The 13,353-nt window shown below is 54.2% G+C and overlaps 1 long non-coding RNA gene across 4 annotated transcripts in view; it reads right to left on the bottom strand.

The window, feature by feature from the left end:
- LOC130153144 (uncharacterized) overlaps positions 1–13,353 on the bottom strand; it is a 121,372-nt gene that overhangs the window by 1,223 nt on the left and 106,796 nt on the right. For 2 of the 4 annotated variants that reach the window (XR_008823235.1, XR_008823238.1), the window contains exon 3: positions 4,866–7,957. This is a non-coding gene — a long non-coding RNA (uncharacterized LOC130153144). Of the gene's footprint in view, positions 1–4,865; positions 7,958–13,353 lie in introns of those variants that run through there. The other 2 variants (XR_008823236.1, XR_008823237.1) reach the window with 2 other exon arrangements.

Genomic DNA, 13,353 nt, shown 5'->3' with positions numbered 1-13,353 from the left:
CCGAGATAATGACACCATGAAACGGCCGTAATCTCCCGCCTGACGCCAGCAAACACCGCACGGGCAGCGGGACTCGCCCGGACGGGGCGGCCCGGCCCGGGGCAGCGACCACACCGTGCCGGAGAGCACCGGGCAGAGTTGGTTTTGGTTTGGTGCATTTTTTTTTTATTATTTATTGTTATTATTTTCCCTCTCTTTTCTTCTAAAATTTTAACTACTTTTTTTAAATGGCGTGCGTGCGCGCTGCCGCCGTCCGCGCCTTCCCGTCCATGCGCGGCTCTCCCGCGCCTCCTGCGCGGTGACAGCTTGCGGCACCCCGGGTCCCCTCGCACGGGGGAGCGTGTCAAAGGTGACGCTCGAAGGCTCCCAAAGCCAACAGCTGCCGGGGGGGATTAACTTTTCCAGACTTTCCCCTGTCGAGCTTCTTGGAAACTTGCTTGGTGACAAAAACATACACATCTGTCGGGGGCAGGCAGAGAAAAGAGGGCTGCTCCGGCCGGGGCAGGGGGGGAGGGCCGCCTTCAGGGAAGCTGGGGCGCCGCAGGGGCTCGCTGCGGGTGCCCGGCTGCCGGGGGGGTCCCGGCTGCCCCCCGCACCCGGGCGGCGGCAGCGCGGCGGCCGCGCTCCCTCCCCGCCTGCCAGGCAGCTCCCGCCGCCCGCCCCAGGGCGCGGGGGTCCCCCTCGGCTCCCCTGGAGCCCCCCCGGGGCGGATGCCTGCCCGGGCCGGGGGAGATGGAGCGGGGAGCGGGGCACCGGGAGCCCCGCGGGCTGCAGGGCGCTGCCCCGGCCGAGCCGCCGCACTCCCTCCCGGCAGCCACGCTCTCCCTCACCCCCCGGAGCAAACCGCAGCGCTTGTTAATGAAGGAACTTATGGAAGATTGCAAAAACACCGTAAATAATTTAGCATTGTATTTCAGGAAAAAAATAGCTTTCTTAAATCATCTCCTCAATATAACTTGCAGACTTACAGTATGGCCCTGGTAAGTCTAAATTTTTAAAGTAGCAATATTCAAAGAGACAGAGATGTCTGTATTAATTATTTATCCGCTGGTGCCTTCCTTCGTTTCTAACTTATTATTAATTAGGCGCCTCTAGTCTTTCGCAGAGAGCTCCGCAGAGCCAGTTGCAGCTTTAAATATGAATTAAAAGCAAATCCAAGCTACTGTAATGCGAAAATTATTCCGTGTCTTCTATGGCAGAGATGAATAGCTGCGCAGATCAATACTGTGAAGCTATGCTCCAAACGACAGGGTTATTGATAGCTTATATTAATGATGTTAATGATGGAAAAAGGAAAACAAGAACCCGACCAACTTATAAACTTTTTATCTGCTGAAACCCCGCAATCAAGCGGACAGGAGCATGAATTAAGGAGGCTGCAGATAATAAGGACATTATTTATGAAACCGGATAAATGACTTCTGATAGTTTGAAGCGTTTGAACCCTCCGCCGCCGCCTCGGAGGCAGGCTGGGACCGGCCTGGCGCAGCCCATCGCCGGGGCGGCCCCGGGGTGGGGGGAGGGATTCACGCGTGACCCACGCGGTGGCGGCCGCGGCGGTGTGCGCCCCGTGCCTCAGCTCCTGCGAGGGTGCCCTGGGAAGCCCGCGGGAGAACACCCCGCGGGGTGGGAAGGACCCGCTCCCCGGGGACACCCACGGCCAGCCCGGCCCGGCCGGCGGCCCGCGGAGCCTCCCCCCGCGGCACGGGCGGCCCTGCTTGGCCGGGGCAGAGATAAGGGGAACGGGAGGAAGGGGGAGGGGGGGCGCGTCCCAGGCCTGGAGCTGCTGCCCACGGGCACTGCGGGCACGCGAGGCCGGCCCGGGCCCTGCCGCTCGTGGGGCAGCACCTGCCGTCGGGGCCCGGGGCCCTTCCCGCGGCCCCGGCTGTGTCGCCCGCAGCGGGCCGGCCCCGGGGCGGCGGGGTCCCTCCCGCTCCCCCGCGGTACCCCGAAACCAAACGGAGCCTCCTGCCCTGCGCCAGCCGCGGGTATTCAAATACACACACGGTAACACAATAGGGATCAATAGCACTCCAGCGAACACTATTAATCTGGTTTATTATTTAGGGAAAGGTGCTATTAAAAGCCCCGCCGGTGGCTCCGAGGTGACGCTCCGCCAGCCCCCGGGAAGGGCACCTGCCCGCGCAGGCAGCACGTGGCCCTGAGTTATCAATTAAGGCAGGGACACATTTTAATCAGGCAGGGCTGCTCGCAGCGCCCTGGGTTTCTGGGCTGAGGTCTTTATTAGTTACATGTATGAGCGAATATAGTCGCTCATCTTTTTTTTTTTTTTTTCTTTTTTTCTTTTTTTTTTTCCTCCTCCCCCCCTCCTTTTCATTTTCTCCTTTTTTGCTCCCCTTACCCGGGTGCCAGACCCAGGGCTCCATAAGCTGTTCCCCGCTCTAATTAATTCCTATTAGACATTTTCCCGCACAATGCTCTCCAGTGCCTGTCTTCACACATTTTATAAAATGCTTTGTCTAGATACCGTCTCAGATATGCACAGTCAAGCTCATAGGTAACATTTTTTCAATGCTTTGAAAAGCTGCTGTCTTTAAGCAGGTTTTTTTTTTTTTTTAAAATTTTCAAATTATTATTTTTAGAAACAGCTTCCGCCAGGAGAAACTCGCACTTGTTTCCAAAAACAATTCACAGCAGATAGTGTAGATATCACTTAATTCCTACAGAAATCAATGTGAAAATTAGATTTATTGGCTACTTACATTGTTAAAAATGACAAAGTGCTGCCTTTTATTTTCATAAAACCAGAGAAGACCGAAAATCATTTAATAAAGGAGCCACCTAGTTTAATTTCACTGTAGGTCTCTTGCATCGAAACCAATTATTCGAGCCTCTCCCTCATAAACTTGCCTTCCATTCTAGTATTAAGGACAAAAATAATATTCTCAAAGAGAGTTAAAATAGTAGCATTTATTTGATGGCCGTAAAACCTTTCACGCCGGTAGCTGAAAGGCACCGTGTAAATGAAACAGCACCCGCCCTTTCGAATCGCCTGCTGTCCCCTATTAACCGCACAGGTCTGTTGAATTCTCTTTGCATTTTTTGAAGCAAAATGCACCCCCCTCCCCCCCCCCCCCCTTTTTTTTAAAAAATTATTTATTTGGCGTTCTGGGGAAAAAAGGGGGAAAGCCAAAGGGACGGCGAGAGGACGGGCTGGCCGCCCAGCGCTGCCAAGGCGGCGGGGCCGGTCCCCCGCCCCGCTACTTGTTGGTTTGGTTGCGGGGGAACGAAATCGACGGGCGGGGGCGGCCGGGCACACCCCCCCCGCGGGCAGCCCTTGCACGCCGCGGCACCGGGACGGCCCCGTGCGCGCCGTCGGGCCCGGCGCCGTCGGGGGTGCGTTGCCCTCCCCGCCCGGCCCCGCCAACGGGCACCCCGGCAGCGGCCCCGGGAGCGACCGGGCCGGCGGGCACGGAGCCGGGGCCCGCGGGGCTCAGGCAGCGCCCAGCTGCCCCGCTCCGCGGCCGCGCAGCACCGCGCCTCTCCGCTTCTCGCGTCGCCGGGATTTAGGATTCGCGCCCCGACCGGGGAGAGCGTCGATAAAATTCTCCGTATCAAATGAGCAATCATTTGTTGTGGTTACGTGTTGGGTAATGAAAGATGTTAGCGGGATCAATAAAAATGAAAACACTTTTACTTACATCTTGAATTACTGTTTTAAGGGGTGAGCTGTGGTGATGCAACAAACCAGAGAAAGATCTACAACCATCAAATGTCTTCAAATGAAGCCGGAATGAACGCGTGTCCCCCCGGGCTCCCCCCTGCTCCCGCCTCATACCCCGGAGGTCTGCGCGCCCCGCGGCCGGCTCCGCTCGGCGCAGCCACCGCTCCGCTCTGTTACTATTTTGAAAGGAAAACTGCCATCTTCGGGGGTGTCTAAAGGTCAAATAACAGGTCGTAGCCCGAGGCAAATGGGAATTTTAGAGAGACGCGGAGCCAGCCCGCTCCACGGCATCTAAAACCTTTCCCTTAGCTGTCGCTAAATAATAAAGTATCTCCGTCTCTCCATCATTTTTTCCTGTGTACAGCGACACGGCGGACACGCTCAGGCATCCGTGCGACCGGTCTCTACAGCGCACGAACCTGCGGAGAAACCAGCCCGCAATCGATTCCCCCGATCCGCGAGAGCCGTGGTACCGCTCTCCATCCCGACTAAAGCACAAGCGGGGCCCTGGTTAGCAGGAAATTATCGGGATCGATTTCGGGGCCATTCACGCTGAATTTAGCAAGGAGCAGCCCCAAACATGGAGGCTGCCGGAGCTCCGGGACCGCTCTCGCCTCGGACGCGCCGGCGGGCTGCGGCCGCTGCCTGCGCCGGGCTGCGCGGCGGCGGAGCGGGCGCGGACGGTGGGAAGGGGCCCGGCGGCGGGCGGCGAACGAGCCGGTCCCAGCCGCGGCCCCACGCCGGGGAGCGGCAGCGGCTCCGCGGGCGCGGAGGCGCCGGACAAGGCTCCCTCCCTCGCTCGCCCGAACCCCGCTCCGCGGGCGCGGGGCAGGCTGCGGCCCCCGCTCGCCGCCGGCCCGCCCGCTGCGCGCCCGCTGCGCGCCCGCGGCCGCTGCGCCCCGCCCCGCCCCGCCCGCGGCCCTCCGCCCGCTCCGTGCCCCGCTGGGCACGCTTACCGCGCCGTCCGCCGCACGCCGCCGGGACGGGCATCCGCTGCGGGCTCACCTCCTAGGTTTGCCCCCTAGGAGGAGAAAAATCATAAAAAAAAAAAAAAATCTATCTGCATAATTTCAAATGAGAACGAGAAGAAGAAAAAGAAGAAAAAGAAGAAAAAAAAAAGCAACTGCCGTGGCTGCCACGCCAGTCCCATTAAAAAATAAAGCACCAAACCCTCACAAGGTGTAGGAGAGATCTTTTATTGGACCAACTTAAACGGAAGAATTTACAGCCAGAATTACACGTTCTTCATCAGCCCAACACGCACCAGAGGCAGAAGCATTGCCAGCACTTTGTGTCTTCCCCGGGTCTGCAGGAGCTGAGCTGCTTTTGGTGGAGGTGGGGAGTGGGAGAGAGGACAGACCCTCTTTCCCCCCCAGAGAGCCTCAGTTTGTGGCTTTGGTAAAAATAAAAATAGGAAGTAAAAAAAACCCCAAAAAACCAAAAAAACACCACACCAAAAACCCCACAACGAAAAATCTCTCCAGCGCCCCATTTTGCTCCATCTTTAAGTCCAGTCCAGGATCAATTCTCTCCCTTACATCCCCAGTCATAAACAAACAGCTTCCAGCTAAACCTTTTAAAGGTTAAAAGGAACAAAAAATAGAAATAATAATCAAGGCCTTTTTTTTTTTTTTTTTCCTTCTCCTTCTGCTTGTTGGACAGCGCATTTTGGTCAGTCTAGCCTTGCATTTAGGGATGCTACTTGCATTTGAATAGCTGCCTGGCTGGTTATGGATCGGGAGGCTATGAGAGGAATCAGTATGCAAATTGGTTCAGTTACAATCGAAGGGTTCGATCTGGAGAAGGTGCCTGAGCGGAAGTCGCTGTCAGCCAGCGGTGCATTAGGCTGCCATTGCCTGCGCCGTCTGGGCCTGCTCTCCTTTTCCCTCACCCTTTTTTATGCTTGTGTACAGGTTTCTCCGGCGGTAATTAAAACATACACACAAATCAGGGGCTGCTGCATATCACGTTGGTGCCTTTTGCAGGCTGCGGGCGCGGGGAAAGGGGGAGTGGAGAGAATATATCTCTGCGCTGCTGGGGTTATTATTATGCAGCCAGGGTGAGGCGATCAGTGAAATAAAACATTTATAAATGGTTTCGTGCTTACAGTAGGAGAGGTGGGCCGGGGGGGCCTCCCGGGCGCTGATCACACAGTGCAGGCTGCAAATCGATAACCCTTTCCTTGTAATCCCAGTAATTGTGGGAATCACGGCTCCCTGTTAAAGGGACAGCGGGCTCCAGCGGGGGCTGCGCTCGGCAGCCGGGGGGCACAGCCCCTGCCCCCGCAGGGCCACCCAGGCCTGCCTGGCTCTGCCTGGAAGGCAGTCAGCAGGGCGGCGGGCAGGAGGCAGGGGCAGGCTCTGGCCCCACCAAGGGCCACTTCCACAGGCCCCTGTGCGGTTGCAGTAAGGCCCCTGCTGTCACCTGTGGCATCCTCCACTCAGGGCAGGACATGTCCAGCACCCCCGGCTTGAGGCATGGCAGGGGGAGAGAGCAGGCAGGGGAAGGGGCTGGCCGCAGTACCTGGGCTCCCTGCGGCTGCCGCACATCCCAGCGGCTCAGCCCAGCTCCTCGCCTTCCCCGGCTCTGGCACTGCCAGGAGCAGCGGGAGGCCTTGGCCACTCCGTCCCGGTCTGGTATCACGGATGTAGTGATGTTCTGTTGCATGGCAGAGGGATGGGAAGAATGGGTGAGGTGCTGGGGCTGGGCTGGCCCCCCAGGGCTCCCCAGTGCAGCACCCCACGCCCAGCCCTGCCCGCTGCCCCGTCCCCATCGATGTGCTGGGCTGGGCAGTGGTGCCACGCAGCCTCGGGGGCAGCCGGCGCGGGGGGTGTGTGGGCAGGACCGCCAGGGACGTGGGGCCCTGCTCCTGCCCTCTCCCTGCCGCTGACCATCTGTCATTCAATTAGGGCTGGGAGGCAGCTGAGGGGCTGTGGGGAGCGGGGCTGGGGGTCAGCGACCCTGTGCACAACGGCCTGCTGCCTTGCAGACGAGAAAAAGTTCAAATGTTAAATGCTCTCTGGCCCCAGCTCATCCAGGGCACTCTCCTTTGCAGGCAGCGGAGGGGTGAAGGGCATCCGTCATTAGCACTTAGATTTCAGCTCCGAAGCTGACCCTGCCTTCTGTTGGGGGATTTTGGCCTGAAAAGCCTTAACCCTTCCAGGGCATCCCGCACCCTCCTCGGCCCCGTGTGGGCAGCCCCAGGCTGGTGTTGCCTGGCTGTGCTGCTCCCTGCAGCCCCCCTGGCGGCCTGGGGCTGCTCCCCTGGCACTGGGTTTGGAGAAGAGGAGAGATCCCCACAGCCCTGCCCCGTGGCCAGCCTCTTCCCGAACCCCACCAAAGGGCTAAGCCAGGGCAACAGGTCTCGGTGCCAGCAGGGAGCCACACTGTGGAGCCCTGATGGAGGCAGAATGCATGCCCTGCCCACCTACGGCTGCATCTCCTGCGGGGTGCCTGATACCCCTTCCCCTTCTTACAAACAGACCAGAACAAATTGATGAATTGAGCTTTCACTATGCTAATTTGGACATTATAAATATTTAACTATCAACCCTCAGCCAGCCAGAGAAGGCTCCACTCTTCTTTACATGCCACTTAATCTAAAGTAAATGTTTGCCCCAGAAGTGGCTGGGGCAATCTGAGCATCCCATTCCCTGCTCCTTCCTCTCTCAGGGGAGCTGAGTGAGTGCAAAAGGGGGGGATCTTGTAGTGTTTGACTCATTTCTGAGAGCCTCCCTGATGGCCTTCTCGATTTGGGCATGCTAAGAAGCTAAGTGGATGCAGAGACACAGCATTGCTCTGGCTAGGAGGATGCTAACACTGTGCTCCAGCTCTGAGAGGGTCTCTGGTCACACCATCCAACATCAGCGCTGTTTGTCCTGGAGCAGATTTCACATATATTCAGAGAGGGAGAGACTCCTGACTTGGGATTAGGGCGACGAAGAATGAGTTTCCACTTTCAACGGGAACTGGCTCCTCCGCCTCATGCAAGCTCATGTTTATCATTCCAGTAGGATAGTACCTACTAAGAGAACCCCCATGGCCTTATTTCTGAGGACAGATTATATACCCCTCATGACATCAACATCTGATAAGTTTTCTTGTTTGATACACTTACCGTTTGCTGCTGAAGGGGAGTAGTTTTCTCTTTCAATGAGGCAGCATGTCACAAGTACTTGTTAATGATTGCAGAGCCTTGGTTTTTCTGAAGGGCTTGAGCAGCTGTTTGGCACCCTTGGCTGGAACAATTTTACAAGGTATTCACCTTGGAGGCTGGAGGAGCAAAAGAAAATGTCACTCAGTGGTGCAGGGGTCTGTGGGGCTTCAAACAGCTCAGCTGGGCTTGTCTGGCAGTTTTAAAGCATTTGTGTGGCAGCTGTGCCACTCACCCAATGGGTCAGGCCTTGGGAAGCTGCCTTTCTGGTTTTGAGCTCTGTTAATTTGTTAATGAGAAGCTTATGGTTACTTATTCTGACTCTGTCTCTCACCTGCTAGCAAAAAGTGAAGTTCTTCTTTAAGGAAGGGTGTGCTGGCATTTTGGTACCCCCCTCAGGCTAGCACCCTGTGCCACCTCACAGCCAGGGCTCACAGCCCCACGCGACAGCGCCCTGCCTGAGCACAGAGTGTGCCACGATAAGGTGAAGGCTCATATCGTGCTAGGTGTGTCAAGAAAGTATGGGAATAACTGGGTTGTCATTACCTGAGAGTGAACAGGGACTTGACATCAATCCCTAGACACAAGAACAGGAAATCACGTTCCGGAATGATCCTGCATATCTGGGTAGCTTCCCTCCCACCCTCATCCTCCAGTTATTTAGAAATGCAGGGGCTGGTGGTGTATTTTTGTGCTCACTTGTTCTCCCTTGCCCAGGACAAGTTGGCAGCAGCCTGGTAAGGTGCTGGGGAAAGGGAAGATCCAGCCGGGGAGACTGCCCTAAGCTCAGGCTGCAAAAGAGGGATGGATGCTGCACCAGAGATGCAAAGCACTAGTTACTTTGCTACAGGGTCAGATATTGGATTATCAGCAAAAGTTAATCCCAGTCACATGATAGATCTTACATTTGCTGTCATAAAATCTATCATTATTTAATAGGCATGGAAATCAAATTCTTCTGTGGACTATGAAGCAGGAATCTTTTAAAAATGTCTGTTTACCACCACAGACAACATATTGATCATTAGTTTTGAGACCTCACAGACAATTCGGAGATGTGTGTGAACACAAGCTGGCAGCTAGCTTTGCTGTACTCACTGTCCAAAATCAAACCCCTCCAAATGGCTGCGCACCCAGCTTTCCAAGCAGGTCAGTTTTAATTACTTTAAAGACTAGTGTTTTGTTAAAGACAAATAACAAGGAAATTGTATGGCCTCAACCTGCCTTTAGTTGTGCTGCTGTTTGCAGTGATACTGACAGGTATACACAGTGAGGAGATACACTCCTGCCTTTTGCCACAGAAGAAAAGCTACCTTCTCTGGAGGCGGCTGACCTGGTATTTACCAGTGCAAACAGCCTCATTTATTCTGGCAGCATGAAGGGGCTGATTTCATCCTAACTTGAGTCAATGCAAATTGTTTCCATGGTATTAGGGGAACTGAGCTGGGTGGAAGGTGGACCAGTTTTTGGGGTTTTTTTTGCTTTTCAAAGGCTACAAATACTGTTTCCGTCCTTCAGCCTTCCCATTTCTGCCACAGGATCCCTGGATGGGAGCTGTGGGATGAAATTGAAAGGAAAAGTCACAATGCTGAGGCGGGGCATGTGGGAACTCCAGCGGGTTACAGCATTGTCCCAGCACCCGGGCTCCTCCAGTGGGTGACAAAGGGGTCACGCCTCTTGCCATGACATGCCTCTGTGCCATGCGAGGTAGTTCAAGTCATGAGAAAGAGCTCTCCTGGGTAAGGACTATTAACCGCAGGTGACTTGTGATGTGCACTCCATTTCCTGATAGAGATGCTAAGCCATTTCACATAGATTGCAATACAGCATTTATAGAAGTCTTTTTCCCAGTCCACATTTGTGGATGCCTCGGGGCACTCCATGAGCTGCCACAGCTCCATGGTCCCCAGGCTGAGGCCACTGTGTCCCTGCCAGCCAGTGGCACTGCTGTGACACCCTGGCACCAAGGAGAGCGGAGCAGCCGAGCGCTATCTCCCTCTAGCTTGAGAATTCACACAGTCTTTAATCTGCTCATATTTTAAAGTGTGGGGATCCCATAAATCCTTCCACATCTGGGATCGCTTGTAATGGCCAGTGTCAGGAGTTTACAGAGGAGCTTTCCTAAGATCTAGCGCCCAGAATCAATAGCAGCTGCAATTCCAGGCAGGGGGATAGGTTGAATCCTGATTTGATTCTCAGGTGTTTTCAATTGTATTGCCAGCAAAAAATTATTGTTGTTAAGCGATACTGCTGGTCTGCTTGTGCCTTTTGAAGTTGCCTTTATTTCTTTGAGCTCAGATTCCTTGAGATCTTCTTGCTGCTCCGTCCCCAAACCCTCATGTATCTAATAAACCTGACAGCTTCCCAGCAGATGTCTCCATCTTCTCCTTTATTGAGGAGACAGACTTCACTGGAGAGTGCATCTTAGCATGTGGGGCCAACACAGGCTCTTCGAGAGCCCCCAGAGGCCCAACTCATCTGCTCCAGCCACGAAGGAGCAAGCGGACATTGCCCAGCAAATCCAGGCAGGATTTGAAACGTCCAGGAGTTCACATTCCCTTAATTTTCCATTTTCCCTCTTGCTCTTGCACAGTGCAGCTGACAACATTAGCTCCCATCTGCCTGGAAGCATGCATGCTGCTTTGGGCTGAATTTTTGGAGGTTTCAGCCACCTCATGTCCCTATGGGGACTGCCCCTCATCATTAGCATTGTTCCCCTTTCTGTCTGTGAGGAGCACTGCCAGGGAGCACCAGGAAAATGCAGCCAGGAGGAAAGGGCTCCGTTGTGTAGCGTGCCTTTGGCCTTGGTGGTGTGGGTGCTGGCCAGGCTTGCTGGCCAGCCTCTGCCCTCTCGGCAAGGCCTTTCCTTCAGGTCTAGGCTCAACTGCAGACAAGCTGGGGCCAGAGTCCCTTGGCTATCCCAGTTTGCTCTGAAGTGCCTACATCTGAATTCCTTGTGAGTGGAAGAAAGGAACATGGAGGTGATGGGCAGCATCTGTAATAGGAAATTGCTGTCTGCAGATGTGTGTGTGAAGGAAAGCCTGTGTCAGACAATGGTATCAAGGGATAAATTCCACAAGTGAGTGAATCCATCTGAGTGTAAGACACAGGTTGTGCATTTTCCTCAAGAAGGAGCTGAACAGCTTCAAGGACATCCATCCACTTTATGAATGACATGGTTTCCCTAGTGTTGCCCATGCTTATTCAGTAGGAGAGAAGACAACAGGCAAATAAACAGAAATCTGGCTCATCTTGGACTGTTTTGTGAATCCTTACTCCCTTTGCACTTAGGTGGAGCTATGCTGGGAGATTTGCTTGAATAAGGAGCTTGATTACATTCCTCTTTCAAAGGAGCAATGTGAGAGTGTCCAAGCTGAAACACCTTCTGGAAAATGCAGCCTTCTCTCCTGGCTTCCTCTGCGGGTGGGCGGTGTGCAGTGGGAGATGCTCCAGCTCCTTTAGAGCAAGGCTTTGCCCATTGAATACAGCGGAAAGCAGCTTGTTACTACCTCTAAGAACAGAAATTTATCCTGCCTTTGCTCTGAGCAAATGGAAATCTGATTGCTCTTTCTAATCTTCCCCTGTACACCTGGTGTTGCAGGGACCAGCGACAACCTGGCCCTGATAAAGACTTCAAGAGTGGACCTATTATCTGTATCCCAGAAACACTCCGATCATGTGGGAATAGTTAAAGGTAAGAAAATATATAACAGGTCATCTGTCTTTCAGCTATAGTCAGCTCAGAGGTGGAAACAGATTGACACAGCTGGATGCAGCCATCACGCTGGAGCCTGCAAATGCCGGCCAGCAGCGCTGCAGCAGGCACTGAGCGCAGCCCGCGCCTTTCCCTGGAAAGCCGTTTGTCTGCGAGGGGTTTGGCCGTCGGCTTTGGAAAGCCCAGCCAAAACGCTGGGGTGCTTTCTGCTGAGCCTGCTCCAATGAGTTGGTGAAACCTAAGATGGGGTTTGGTTCTCTGTCCTGTGGGCAGGTGACCGTTCCTTGATCCGGCAGCTTCTGCGGCCCCTGGCACTGCCCTGAGGCCAGTGCTTGCTGGCAGAGGCAGGGAGCAGGTGGTGCCTGCGGTCCGGGGCTCTTGGGCATTCAGGGAACGCAGATCCTCCCAGCCACCCGGCCCTGATGCTGCGGAAAGAATTGCCCTGGGAAGCAGCCGGATGCCTGAGAGGTGCAAGCCTTCATCTGCACGCTGCTCTCGGGTATTTGCTCCTACACGGTATTGTTGTGGGCAGGGTGTAACCCCTGGCCTCCAGTGCAGACGGTTGCATGAAAACAATTAATCTTTTGGAGAGCAGCAAATGGAAACATTAGCGCCTCGACCCCAGCACAGGTAAGCATCACTGCCCGGTGCAGACTTGTGTGCACAGGGAGCTTTTGCTGACTGCTAGCTTTTGGAGGCTGGTGGGTCTGTAAGGAAGGGCAGAGAACGCTGGAGACAAAGCAGCACATTCGTCCGAGGCGAGCACTGGGGCAGGAGCCCCGAGGAAAGCCGGGGAGCCCTGCTGGGTGCGGGCTGGCCGAGGGGCTGGGAGAGGCAGGCAGCAAATACCCCTTGCTCTGATTCCTGCTGGGGAAAAGGCAGCAGGACACGGCTGTTTGCTCCTGGCGGATAACCTGGAAGCTATCTGACAAATACCCCATCTTCACCTATTTCTTATCCCAGGGGGAGTCGACCATCTGTAGTTTTGCTAGCTGTGCTGGACAGGAAGGGGTAGTTCATTAGCAATTTATACGTTTGGTTTGCCTCCTAAAATGGATCCTTCCAGCAGCAGGGATGTGTCATTTCCCCTTTGAGATGCTCCTGCTTTCCCAGCAGTGAGTCCCGAGCCAATCACTCTCAGTTTGAGCTGGAGTTACCAGCGTATGTAAATGACGTAAATAAGCTGCAGGAGTAGGGTCACATAACCATTTTGTTAGGTCCTGCCTACCGTTTTGTTAGGTTCACGGATTCTGACAGAATATTAGCATGTTTGCATATGTAAATGTGTTAAAGAGAGCATCAGCTGAGGGAATACATTAAACTCAGTCATCCTTCCAAGCTGATTTAATCTGACAGCACCTCCACTAAAAAAATAAAAAGCATCAGTTTTCCCTTTGTGACTTGATGTACAGTAATTAGCTTGTTAGAGCAGGAAACACCTCCTTTCATAATTGATTTTGCACCCCTTTTACTTGGATATCTCTGACAAGCTGTTTCTAGTTCCCCAAGGACACCATCAGTACTTCCCCTGTGTTTGGAATTTCATGAATGTGAATAATGAATATGATTTATCCCTCCCACACTCCCATGCACGGATAATATATGTAGCCAATTTGTGAACTGGGCCTTGCATCAGAAAGATCGGTGTCAAAGTATTAACAGTGCAGTGACCAAGCGTGCGCAGGAACTGGGGCACAGCTAGGCAGTGATTTTCTGGGCATTAGCGAGATGGGAACAGGTTGCACCATGTGTTTGTCCACCGGGGAGGAAAAAAATGGAGGAAGATTTTCTGAATGGCCT

Source organism: Falco biarmicus, chromosome 7 (assembly GCF_023638135.1).
Source record: "Falco biarmicus isolate bFalBia1 chromosome 7, bFalBia1.pri, whole genome shotgun sequence".
In the NCBI taxonomy this organism is placed as follows: domain Eukaryota; kingdom Metazoa; phylum Chordata; class Aves; order Falconiformes; family Falconidae; genus Falco; species Falco biarmicus.
The sequence above is the reverse complement of the archived record's forward strand: the minus strand, read 5'-3'. Positions and strand labels throughout refer to the sequence as shown.